This window comes from Oncorhynchus masou, unplaced genomic scaffold, assembly GCF_036934945.1.
Source record: "Oncorhynchus masou masou isolate Uvic2021 unplaced genomic scaffold, UVic_Omas_1.1 unplaced_scaffold_4180, whole genome shotgun sequence".
Classification (NCBI taxonomy): Eukaryota; Metazoa; Chordata; class Actinopteri; order Salmoniformes; family Salmonidae; genus Oncorhynchus; species Oncorhynchus masou.
In genome coordinates, this window is record NW_027010577.1 from 17,501 (window position 1) to 29,939 (window position 12,439).

A 12,439-nucleotide genomic window follows, 5' to 3' on the forward strand; every position below is an offset into this window, starting at 1 on the left:
AGATGTATTTTCTATTGGCATGAGTGAGGTATAGAAAAAGAGTAGACTAGATTGTGTATACAAGACTTATTCAATATCACAGAAGTTAGTCAAGGATTTAATGGTCACACTGTTTTATTACAAAGAAAACAAACAAACTGTACATAAGGATGAAGGGTGTTCACATTGTTTCATAAATAAATAAAAACAGATAGAAGCTGACTCCCATTCTTAGCTCTTTCTATCTATCCTGTCGTGAAAACAGGGTCCTATTCTCTAGGAACCGAAAGGAAGCAAACAGGCCAGAAGAGGGAGGGACCTACGTAAACTTGTCTAATAAGAAATGCTAATGCTAGGATATGATTAGTTGAGTGTAATCTGATCCCAGATCTGTGGTTAGGTTAATATCTAATGGTTATAGATAGGATTAGGAAAGTGTAATCTGATCCTAGATCTGTGGTTAAGGGCAACTTCGGCCAGCCCTGCAACGTGATTGGTCGAAACAAACGATCTGGCGGCTGCAATGAACCCTGAGATATGAGGCACGTTTCCCATTGAGCGTTACACACACCAAACACACACAAAAACCAGATAAGGCACAGCAATAGCAGCAGCCACACAACACGGTCATAACTTCTTCATCAAAGCGTCTGCAAGAGATTTCTAGAAGCCCCTCAGAAAGCCAAAACAGAGACAGATTCTAGCCTCTCAGAAGGCCAAACAGAGACAGACTTAGAAGCCTCCTCAGAAAGCCAAAACAGAGACAGAAAGCCAAAAACAGAGACAGATTCAGAAGCCTCTCAGAAAGCCCAAACAGAGACAGATTCTGAAGCCCCTCAGAAGCAGATTCTGAAGCCTCCTCAGAAAGCCCAAACAGAGACAGATTCTAGAAGCCTCCTCAGAAAGCCAAAACAGAGACAGATTCTAGAAGCCTCCTCAGAAAGCCCAAACAGAGACAGATTCTAGAAGCCCCCTCAGAAAGCCCAAACAGAGACAGATTCTAGAAGCCTCCTCAGAAAGCCCAAACAGAGACAGATTCTAGAAGCCTCCTCAGAAAGCCCAAACAGAGACAGATTCTAGAAGCCTCCTCAGAAAGCCAAAACAGAGACAGATTCTAGAAGCCTCCTCAGAAAGCCCAAACAGAGACAGATTCTAGAAGCCTCCTCAGAAAGCCCAAACAGAGACAGATTCTAGAAGCCTCCTCAGAAAGCCCAAACAGAGACAGATTCTAGAAGCCTCCTCAGAAAGCCCAAACAGAGACAGATTCTAGAAGCCTCCTCAGAAACCCAAACAGAGACAGATTCTAGAAGCCTCCTCAGAAAGCCCAAACAGAGACAGATTCTAGAAGCCTCCTCAGAAAGCCAAACAGAGACAGATTCTAGAAGCCTCCTCTGAAAGCCAAAACAGAGACAGATTCTAGAAGCCTCCTCAGAAAGCCCAAACAGAGACAGATTCTAGAAGCCTCCTCAGAAAGCCCAAACAGAGACAGATTCTAGAAGCCTCCTCAGAAAGCCCAAACAGAGACAGATTCTAGAAGCCTCCTCAGAAAGCCCAAACAGAGACAGATTCTAGAAGCCTCCTCAGAAAGCCCATCAGAGACAGATTCTAAAGCCTCCTCAGAAAGCCCAAACAGAGACAGATTCTAGAAGCCTCCTCAGAAAGCCCAAACAGAGACAGATTCTAGAAGCCTCCTCAGAAAGCCCAAACAGAGACAGATTCTAGAAGCCTCCTCAGAAAGCCCAAACAGAGACAGATTCTAGAAGCCTCCTCAGAAAGCCCAAACAGAGACAGATTCTAGAAGCCTCCTCAGAAAGCCCAAACAGACACTGATAAAGCCACACCATTACAAAGCATAGTAGAGACACGAAATAACAGCACAACTAGTAGCTTGACTTTGTAGAGTAAAATATCACTTTTAAAAGGAATCGTGAAGATGAAAAACACGTTATATAACAGAGCAGTTGGGAAACGGCGATGTAAGCGCCATTCAGAACACACTGAAGTAGTGGAACGTGTTTTACAAATCAACTGTTGAAATAGATGAACCTCTGTGTCCTCTCCTCTGCAACAAACAACCCTGAAAGTGCTGTGGTGCTTCATACTGCATTGTCGTGCTGCTGCTGCTGTTGTTGTTGTTGTTGTTGCTGCACTTCGAGCATCCCTGTAATCAAGTGGTGATCCAAACTCCTGCATCAGTCACTTAACAGCTTCAGATGGAGGGGGACTCATCTCTGTAACAACGACCCTGAAAGCGCTGCTGCTTCGTGGTGTTTGATGGTGTTTACTTTATGTTTGTCGTTGCACTTAAAGCTCCTCTGTAAATGGTAATCAAAAGATAACAGAGAGAGAGAGAGGGAGAGAGAGGGAGAGAAACAGAGGGAGAGAGAGGGAGAAACAGAGGGAGGGAGAGAGAAACAGAGGGAGAGAGAGAGAGAGAGAGAGAGAGAGAGGAGAGAGGGTGAAACAGAGGGAGAGAGAGAGAGAGAAACAGAGGGGGAGAGAGGGAGAGAAACAGAGGAGAGAGAGAGAGAGAGAGAGAGAGAGAGAGAGAGAGAGGGGACAAACAGAGGGTGAGAGAGAGAGAGAGAGAAAGGGAGAAACGGAGGGAGAAACAGGGAGAGGGAGAGAGAGAGGGAGAAACAGAGGGAGAGAAAGAGAGAGAGAGAGAGAGAGAGAGAGAGAGAGAGAGAGAGAGAGAGAGGGACAAACAGAGGGAGAGAGAGAGAAAGGGAGAAACAGAGGGAGAAACAGAGGGAGAGAGAGAGAGAGAGAGAGAGAGAGAGAGAGAGAGAGAGGGAGAAACAGAGAGAGAGAGAGAAAACAGAGGGAGAGTGATATGAGAAGGATAGAATAGAGGGCGAGAGACAGAGAGAGAGAAGCAAACAGGTCCTGAGGCTCTGTTCACAAACACACCACACAGAGCCCCAGGACAGCAACACAATTATCCACAAACAAATCATGAGAAAACAAAGAGATAACTATTTGACAGATTGAAAGAATTAACAAAAAAACAGAGCAAACTAGAATGCTGTTTGGCCCTAAACAGAGAGTACACACGGCAGAATACCTGACCACTGTGACTGACCCAAGCTGAAGGAAAGCTTTGACTCTGTACAGACTCAGTGAGCATAGCCTTTAGAAAACAAGTCAAATTTGGATTAACTCCCATATCTATTGAGTGAAATGCCACGGTGTGCAATATTTGTGACCTGTTGCCACAAGAAAAGGTCAACCAGAATAAACACTATTGTAAATCCAACCCATATTTATTTTCTCTTTGTACTTTAACAATTTGCACATCGTTACAACACTGTATATAGACATAATATGACATTTGAAATGTCTCTATTCTTTTGGAACTTGTGTGTAATGTTTACTGTTCACTTTTTATTGTTTATTTCACTTTAGTTTATCTATTTCACTTTCTTTGGCAACTTCTGTTTCCCATACCAATAAAACCCCGGAATTGAATTGAATTAAGAGGGGAGGGAGGGAGGGATATGGAGGGAGAGAGAGAGAGAGAGAGAGAGAGAGAGACACAGAGAGGGAGAGAGACTTCAAACCGGCCAATCAGGTGAGTTTAAAGCGAGGACTGGCAAATCACAGTGGGCCCTGAGGGCCTTGTTTTCTCCCCTGGGCTACCACAAGGCTCCAATTGGACGGCCTGCAGAGACAAGAGGCAAGAGACAGTGGCACCCTCAGGTGTGTGTTCGTTCCTGCGTGTGTGTGTGTGTGTGTGTGTGTGTGTGTGTGTGTGTGTGTGTGTGTGTGTGTGTGTGTGTGTGTGTGTGTGTGTGTGTGTGTGTGTGTGTGTGTGTGTGTGTGTGTGTGTGTGTGTGTGTGCAACATGGAGAGTGTGATCCATAATGATTGACTGAAACAGAACAAAATAAAGAGCTCCTGTTCACCTCAAGACCAGCTTTCTATTTCAATCTGTTTCATTTAGAGCTGAATCACACATAAAGGACTTTAACCAGAACCAATCTGTCTGCTACAACAACTCAATCACACACTGCTTACTGTGTTACGACAGGGGAACACACACACACACACACACACACACACACACCTTCACACGCAACCATATTGAGAAGATTGGACACTATTCTGTTCTCCTCTCCCTGTTTTCACTCTTCCTCAATCCCTCCCTCTGCCTTTCTCTCTCTCCATCCCCCTCTCCATCCCTCTCGCAAACCCCTCTCTATATCCCTCTCTCCATCCCTCTCTCTCCATCCCTCTCTCTCCATCCCTCTATCTCTCCATCCCTCTCTCTCCATCCCTCTCTCTCCATCCCTCTCCTCCATCCCTCTCTCTCCATCCCTCTATCTCTCCATCCCTCTCTCTCCATCTCTCTCTCCATCCCTCTCTCTCCATCCCTCTCTCCATCCCTCTATCTCTCCATCCTCTCTCATCCCTCTTTTCTCCACCCCTCTCTCTCCATCCCCTCTCTCTCCATCCCACTCTCTCCATCCCTCTCTCTATCCCCCTTTCTCCATCCCTCTGTCTCCATCCCCCTCTCCATCCCTCTCTCTCCATCCCTCTCCATCCCTCTCTCTCATCCTCTCTCTCTCCATCCCTCTCTCTCCATCCCTCTGTCTCTCCTTCCCTCTCTCTCCATTCCCTCTCTCATCCCCTCTCTCCATCCCCTCTCTCTCCATCCCTCTCTCCATCCCTCTTTCTACATCCTCTCTCTCTCCTTCCCCCTCTCTCTCCATTCCTCTTTCTCCATCCCTCTCTCTCCCTCTCTCTCCAACCTGAGACCACAGTAATAAACACATATACACTCCACCTGAGACCACAGTAATAAACACATATACACTCCGACTGAGGCCACAGTAATAAACACATATACACTCCGACTGAGACCACAATAATAAACACATATACACTCCGACTGAGACCACAGTAATAAACACATATACACTCCGACTGAGGCCACAGTAATAAACACATATACACTCCTACTGAGACCACAGTAATAAACACATATACACTCCTACTGAGACCACAGTAATAAACATATATACACTCCACCTGAGACCACAATAATAAACACATTAATACCCGCTCCCTATACCACACACTGATTGGTCCTCCTCCCCCTCCTATACCACACACTGATTGGTCCTCCTCCCCTCCCCTATACCACACACTGATTGGTCCTCCTCCTCCCTATACCACACTGATTGGTCCTCCTCCCCTCCCTATACCACACACTGATTGGTCCTCCTCCCTCCCTATACCACACACTGATTGGTCCTCCTCCCCCTCCCCTATACCACACACTGATTGGTCCTCCTCCCCTCCCTATACACACACTGATTGGTCCTCCTCCCCTCCCTATACTATACACTGATTGGTCCTCCTCCCCTCCCTATACTATACACTGATTGGTCCTCCTCCCCTCCCTATACCACACACTGATTGGTCCTCCTCCCCTCCCTATACCACACACTGATTGGTCCTCCTCCCCTCCCTATACTATACACTGATTGGTCCCTCCTCCCCCCTCCCTATACTATACACTGATTGGTCCTCCTCCCCTCCCTATACTATACACTGATTGGTCCTCCTCCCCTCCCTATACTATACACTGATTGGTCCTCCTCCCCTCCCTATACTATACACTGATTGGTCCTCCTCACCTCCCTATACTATACACTGATTGGTCCTCCTCCTCCCTATACGATACACTGATTGGTCCTCCTCCCCTCCCTATACTATACACTGATTGGTCCTCATCCCCTCCCTATACTATACACTGATTGGTCCTCCCCTCCCCTCCCTATACTATACACTGATTGGTCCTCCTCCCTCCCTATACTATACACTGATTGGTCCCTCCTCCCCTCCCTATACTATACACTGATTGGTCCTACTCCCCTCCCTATACTATACACTGATTGGTCCTCCTTCCCTCCCTATACTATACACTGATTGGTCCTCCTCACCTCCTATACTATACACTGATTGGTCCTCCTCCCCTCCCCTCCACTCCAAGCTGGCTGCTGTGTGCCGTGTCCCTGACATCTGTAATATGGTTTACACACACAGGGCTCCCCCTCCCTCCTCACCTGGCTATTCTGTGGTGTGTCCCTGACATCTGTAATATGGTCCTCATCCCCTCCCTATACTATACACTGATTGGTCCTCCTCCCCCTCCCTATACTATACACTGATTGGTCCTCCTCCCCCTCCCTATACTATACACTGATTGGTCCTCCTCCCCTCCCTATACTATACACTGATTGGTCCTCCTCCCTCCCCCTATACTATACACTGATTGGTCCTCCTTCCCTCCCTATACTATACACTGATTGGTCCTCCTCACCTCCCTATACTATACACTGATTGGTCCTCCTCCCTCCCCTCCACTCCAAGCTGGCTGCTGTGTGCCGTGTCCCTGACATCTGTAATATGGTTTACACACACAGGGCCCCTCCCTCCTCACCTGGCTATTCTGTGGTGTGTCCCTGACATCTGTAATATGGTTTACACACAGGGCTCCCTCCTCCTCACCTGGCTATTCTGTGGTGTGTCCCTGACATCTGTAATATGGTTTACACACACAGGGCTCACTCCCCTCCTCACCTGGCTATTCTGTGTGTGAGTCCGTTGTGTCCATCGTGGTTCCTAGGCGACAGGAAGGAGTCGTCTCTTGTCGTCTCTCTAGTTTTCTCCATCCTCGGGGCGCTGGGGTCGCCATCCTCCACGCCGTTGGCCTTCCGCACGCACAGAACCTTCCGGAAGAAATCAAGCACATGGGACCGGGAAGACGATGCACTGTGGTGAGCACTGAGGAAAACTGGTATTTTATATAAATACCGAACATGTACTAATAAATGTCTATTCTATGAAATAACAGATTGTTCTGTGAAGGGGATGGTGCTGCTGGCAACGAAGCACCTCCAGGTCCCCAGGTCTTCCTCGCAAAAGAGCTTTCAAGCCTCAAGTATCTTTTCCTGTTTAAATAAAGGTTAAAATAAGGTTGATTAAATAATAATCACCTTTCTGAAGCTCTGTCTGAAGTTGTCTGACAGGAAGCCATAGAGCAGAGGGTTGGCACAGGAGTTAACATAGGACAGGATGACTGGGGAGTAGAGACAAAACAATGTCAATGTCTGTCTCACACTTTTATCCTTCTCCTCGCTCTCTCTCTCTCTCTCTCACACCTCTTTCTCTCGCTCTCCTTCTCTCTCTCCCACCTCTCTCTCTTTCTCTCTCTCCCACCTCTCTCTCTCTCTCTCCTTCTCTCTCTCCCACCTCTCTCTCTCTCTCTCTCACACACCTCTCTCTCCCACCTCTTTCTCTCTCTCCCACCTCTCTCTCTCTCACACCTCTCTCTCTCTCTCCCACCTCTTTCTCTCTCTCCCACCTCTCTCTCTCTCTCTCACACCTCTCTCTCTCTCTCTCTCTCACACCTCTCTCTCCCACCTCTTTCTCTCGCTCTCCTTCTCTCTCTCCCACCTCTCTCTCTCTCTCTCACACCTCTCTCTCTCTCTCCCACCTCTTTCTCTCGCTCTCCTTCTCTCTCTCCCACCTCTCTCTCTCTCCTCTCTCTCCTACCTCTCTCTCTCTCTCTTTCTCTGTTTCTCTCTCTCTCCCATCCCTCTTTCCCCTTTCCTCCCCATCTCCTACCCCTCTTTCCCCTCTCCTCCCATCTCCTCCCCCTCTTTTCCCCTCTTCTCCTCTCTCCAACCCTCTCCCCCTTAGGGTCAGAGTGAGTGTAGCTTATTCCCCATAGGGCTCTGGTAAACAGTAGTACACTACACAGGGATTAGGGTGCTATTTGGGATGCAGCCTAAAAGGTTTCTTCTGGTACCAGAGAAGAAGTAGACGCCGGCGGTCACAGAGGACTCTGGGATGATGATGATGAGGTTGATGATGTTGATGATGAAGAAGGGGAGCCAGCAGAGGACGAAGACCACCACGATGATCACCACCATACGGGTCACCTTGCGCTCTGACCGCCGGCGCTTGGTGAAGCCCGCCCGCACACCTGAAGACTTCACCTGGAGGGGGGGAACAAAATGGTGGTGGTGAGAGAAGGGAAAGCTGCAGCAGAATCTCTCTTACATACAAACAGGTCAATATAAAACACACACGGAAAAGAATGGTCGGAATGACGAAACAGAACAACAGAACAACATAGTATTCCGGAATGCTTTTCCACACACCTGGAAGATAATGACCAGAAAACCAGCCAGCTCACCGGGACACAAGTCACTATGAGTCCATCCAGGCCTGAGGTGGGGAGGTGGTGTGGAAACAGACCACTAGGGGCACCAGTGAGTGCATTCAAGAAGGTTGGGGTTTTGGATGGGGTGTTGTAGATGGGAGAAAGCATCTGCCTCTGGTGCAATGGTTGTATGTTCAAATCCAGCAATATAAGGTTGTTTTTTAAAATCTTTGTTTTAAGCCCAACCCAAACCTTAACCATTCAGAGTTAATATCTAACCTGAACCATTCAGAGTTAATACCTAACCTGAACCATTCAGAGTTAATATCTAACCTTAACCATTCAGAGTTAATATCTAACCTTAACCATTCAGAGTTAATATCTAACCTTAACCATTCAGAGTTAATATCTAACCTGAACCATTCAGAGTTAATACCCTAACCTGAACCATTCAGAGTTAATATCTAACCTTAACCATTCAGAGTTAATACCCTAACCTGAACCATTCAGAGTTAATATCTAACCTGAACCATTCAGAGTTAATACCCTAACCTTAACCATTCAGAGTTAATATCTAACCTTAACCATTCAGAGTTAATACCCTGACCTGAACCATTCAGAGTTAATATCTAACCTTAACCATTCAGAGTTAATACCTAACCTGAACCATTCAGAGTTAATACCCTAACCTGAACCATTCAGAGTTAATATCTAACCTGAACCATTCAGAGTTAATACCCTGACCTGAACCATTCAGTTAATATCTAACCTTAACCATTCAGAGTTAATATCTAACCTTAACCATTCAGAGTTAATATCTAACCTTAACCATTCAGAGTTAATATCTAACCTGAACCATTCAGAGTTAATACCCTGACCTGAACCATTCAGAGTTAATATCTAACCTTAACCATTCAGAGTTAATATCTAACCTGAACCATTCAGAGTTAATATCTAACCTTAACCATTCAGAGTTAATATCTAACCTTAACCATTCAGAGTTAATATCTAACCTTAACCATTCAGAGTTAATATCCTGACCTGAACCATTCAGAGTTAATATCTAACCTTAACCATTCAGAGTTAATATCTAACCTGAACCATTCAGAGTTAATATCTAACCTTAACCATTCAGAGTTAATATCTAACCTGAACCATTCAGAGTTAATATCTAACCTGAACCATTCAGAGTTAATATCTAACCTTAACCATTCAGAGTTAATATCTAACCTTAACCATTCAGAGTTAATATCTAACCTGAACCATTCAGAGTTAATATCTAACCTGAACCATTCAGAGTTAATATCTAACCTGAACCATTCAGAGTTAATATCTAACCTTAACCATTCAGAGTTAATACCCTAACCTTAACCATTCAGAGTTAATACCCTAACCTGAACCATTCAGAGTTAATATCTAACCTGAACCATTCAGAGTTAATCCCTAATTGTAACCGTAAACACTTCAAAATGTGACGTTTGAGAAACATGGATAAACGTCTAATTCTGAGGTGAGACTGTGAGACCGTGTTGCACAAAACAACAACACAGAGAAGCATTTAATGACCAAATGAAAGAAACAGAAATGAGTTCAAACAGCCAAACCAAACATTTCTAATAATGCAGTCTTGACCACAACGAGCAACCAAAACAATGGTACTGTAGCTAACACAGAAACACAGAAGAAAACCAGAATGATTTTGACCTATGACCCCCCCCCCCCACCTTAACCATTCAGAGTTAATATCTAACCTGAACCATTCAGAGTTAATACCCTAACCTTAACCATTCAGAGTTAATATCTAACCTGAACCATTCAGAGTTAATATCTAACCTGAACCATTCAGAGTTAATATCTAACCTTAACCATTCAGAGTTAATATCTAACCTGAACCATTCAGAGTTAATATCTAACCTTAACCATTCAGAGTTAATACCTAACCTGAACCATTCAGAGTTAATATCTAACCTGAACCATTCAGAGTTAATATCTAACCTGAACCATTCAGAGTTAATATCTAATTGTAACCGTAAACTCTTCAAAATGTGACGTTTGAGAAACGTCTGAGATGAGACTGTGAGACCGTGTTGCACAAAACAACAACACAGAGAAGCATTTAATGACCAAATGAAAGAAACAGAAATGAGTTCAAACAGCCAAACCAAACATTTCTAATAATGCAGTCTTGACCACAACGAGCCACCAAAACAATGGTACTGTAGCTAACACAGAAACACAGAAGAAAACCAGAATGATTTTGACCTATGACCCCCCCCACCTTAACCACGATGAGCAGGTAGCAGAGACAGATGACCAGAAGTGGTCCGCAGAACCCCAGCGTAGCCGTGTACAGGATAAACACGGTGGACCACACCCCTGCGGCTCCGGCCAGCTGATGTTACACGAGTTAAACGTGTCCTGTACGCCGGAGAACACGACCACGGGCAGGACGACCACCAACGACAACGCCCACACCGCGGCGCTCACCACCTTCGCCACTCGCGGTCGCCGCCATTTCCTCAGACCGTATGGGGGGACACGGCCAGGTAGCGGTCGATAGACATCACGGTCAGACAGAAGATGGAGGTGAACTGGCTCATGGAGTCAGCGGTCATCAGCACGCGACACAGGAAGGAGCCGAACGGCCAGTAGGAGAGAACGTTCTGGAAGGAGGAGGAGGAAGAGGAGGAGGAGGAAGAAAAAAGATATTACTTTATTGGAAGTTGTCTTCTGCTTCATTCAAACCCCTCAGAAAGACAAACAGACACAAAGGTTGGCGCTGAGGGCTGTTTACAGCTTAAGTGCCTTGCTTAAGGGTACAACGGCAAGAGATGAGATGGCATCTTGGACACTGATGCCAGATACCTTTCAGTGACCCTTACTCCAGACCAGATGTTGCCTTGTCAGAGCTAGGATTCAAACCGAAAACCCTCTGGTTGCTGGCCCACTCTTCTAACCTCTAGCTTCTAACCTCTAAGCTACCTGGGTGGTGAGGAAGGGAAGTCCCAGGATGTACAGTTCATCTCTAACCTCTAACCTCTGACCTCTAGGCTACCTGGGTGGTGAGGAAGGAAGTCCCAGGATGTACAGTTCATCTCTAACCTCTAACCTCTGACCTCTAGGCTACCTGGGTGGTGAGGAAGGGAAGTCCCAGGATGTACAGTTCATCTCTAACCTCTAACCTCTGACCTCTAGGCTACCTGGGTGGTGAGGAAGGGAAGTCCCAGGATGTACAGTTCATCTCTAACCTCTAACCTCTGACCTCTAGGCTACCTGGGTGGTGAGGAAGGGAAGTCCCAGGATAGAGTTCATCTCTAACCTCTGACCTCTGACCTCTAGGCTACCTGGGTGGTGAGGAAGGGAGTCTCAGGGTGTACAGTTCATCTCTGACCTCTAACCTCTGACCTCTAGGCTACCTGGGTGGTGAGGAAGGGAAATCCCAGGATGTACAATTCATCTCTAACCTCTGACCTCTGACCTCTAGGCTACCTGGGTGGTGAGGAAGGGAAGTCCCAGGATGTAGAGTTCATCTCTGACCTCTGACCTCTAGGCTACCTGGGTGGTGAGGAAGGGAAGTCCCAGAATGTAGAGTTCATCTCTGACCTCTAACCTCTGACCTCTAGGCTACCTGGGTGGTGAGGAAGGGAAGTCCCAGGATGTAGAGTTCGTCTGCGACTGCCAGGTTCAGAATATAGATGTTGGTGACGGTCTTCATCTTGGCGTAGCGTAGCACCACGTAGATGGCCAGGGTGTTACCGATCAGGCCGACCACGAACACACTCAGGGAGATGACCGCAGTCATCAGGGTACTGCTGCCCTGGAACGGGACGCTCTGACTGGACACGTTGGAGGACGAACTGGGGAACAAGGATGGGGAGGGGGAAGGACGGGGTTGCAGGGCCAGAATCAGGGTAGGAGTAGTGATACCCCAGGTTGGGAGTGGAGGTGTTGGGGTCACCAGAGAGCAGTGTCCAGCCTGTCCTGTCCAGAGGCTCCATGGTGGATGTAGGGTGTGTAGGGGAGGGGAGGGGAGGGGAGGGGGGGGAGGGAGGGGAGGGGAGGGGAGGGAGGGGGAGTGGAGGGGGAGGGGAGGAGACCTTCAGACCTGCATCAGAAGAGACAGAAAAGTAAAAGAGGTGTGTGAGTCTCTGTGATAAAAGGAATGCAACTCTGTCTAGAGAGAGAGAGAGAGGGGGGTGAGGGAGAGAGAAAGAGAGGGATGAGGGAGAGAGAGAGAGGGGGATGAGGGAGAGAGAGAGAGAGGGATGAGGGAGAGAGAGA

At 46.9% G+C, this 12,439-nt stretch overlaps 1 pseudogene; it reads right to left on the reverse strand.

Moving 5' to 3' along the window:
- Nucleotides 1-3,468: 3,468 nt before the first annotated feature.
- LOC135534930 (somatostatin receptor type 5-like) lies at nt 3,469-12,156 on the reverse strand (annotated as a pseudogene).
- Nucleotides 12,157-12,439: the final 283 nt, after the last annotated feature.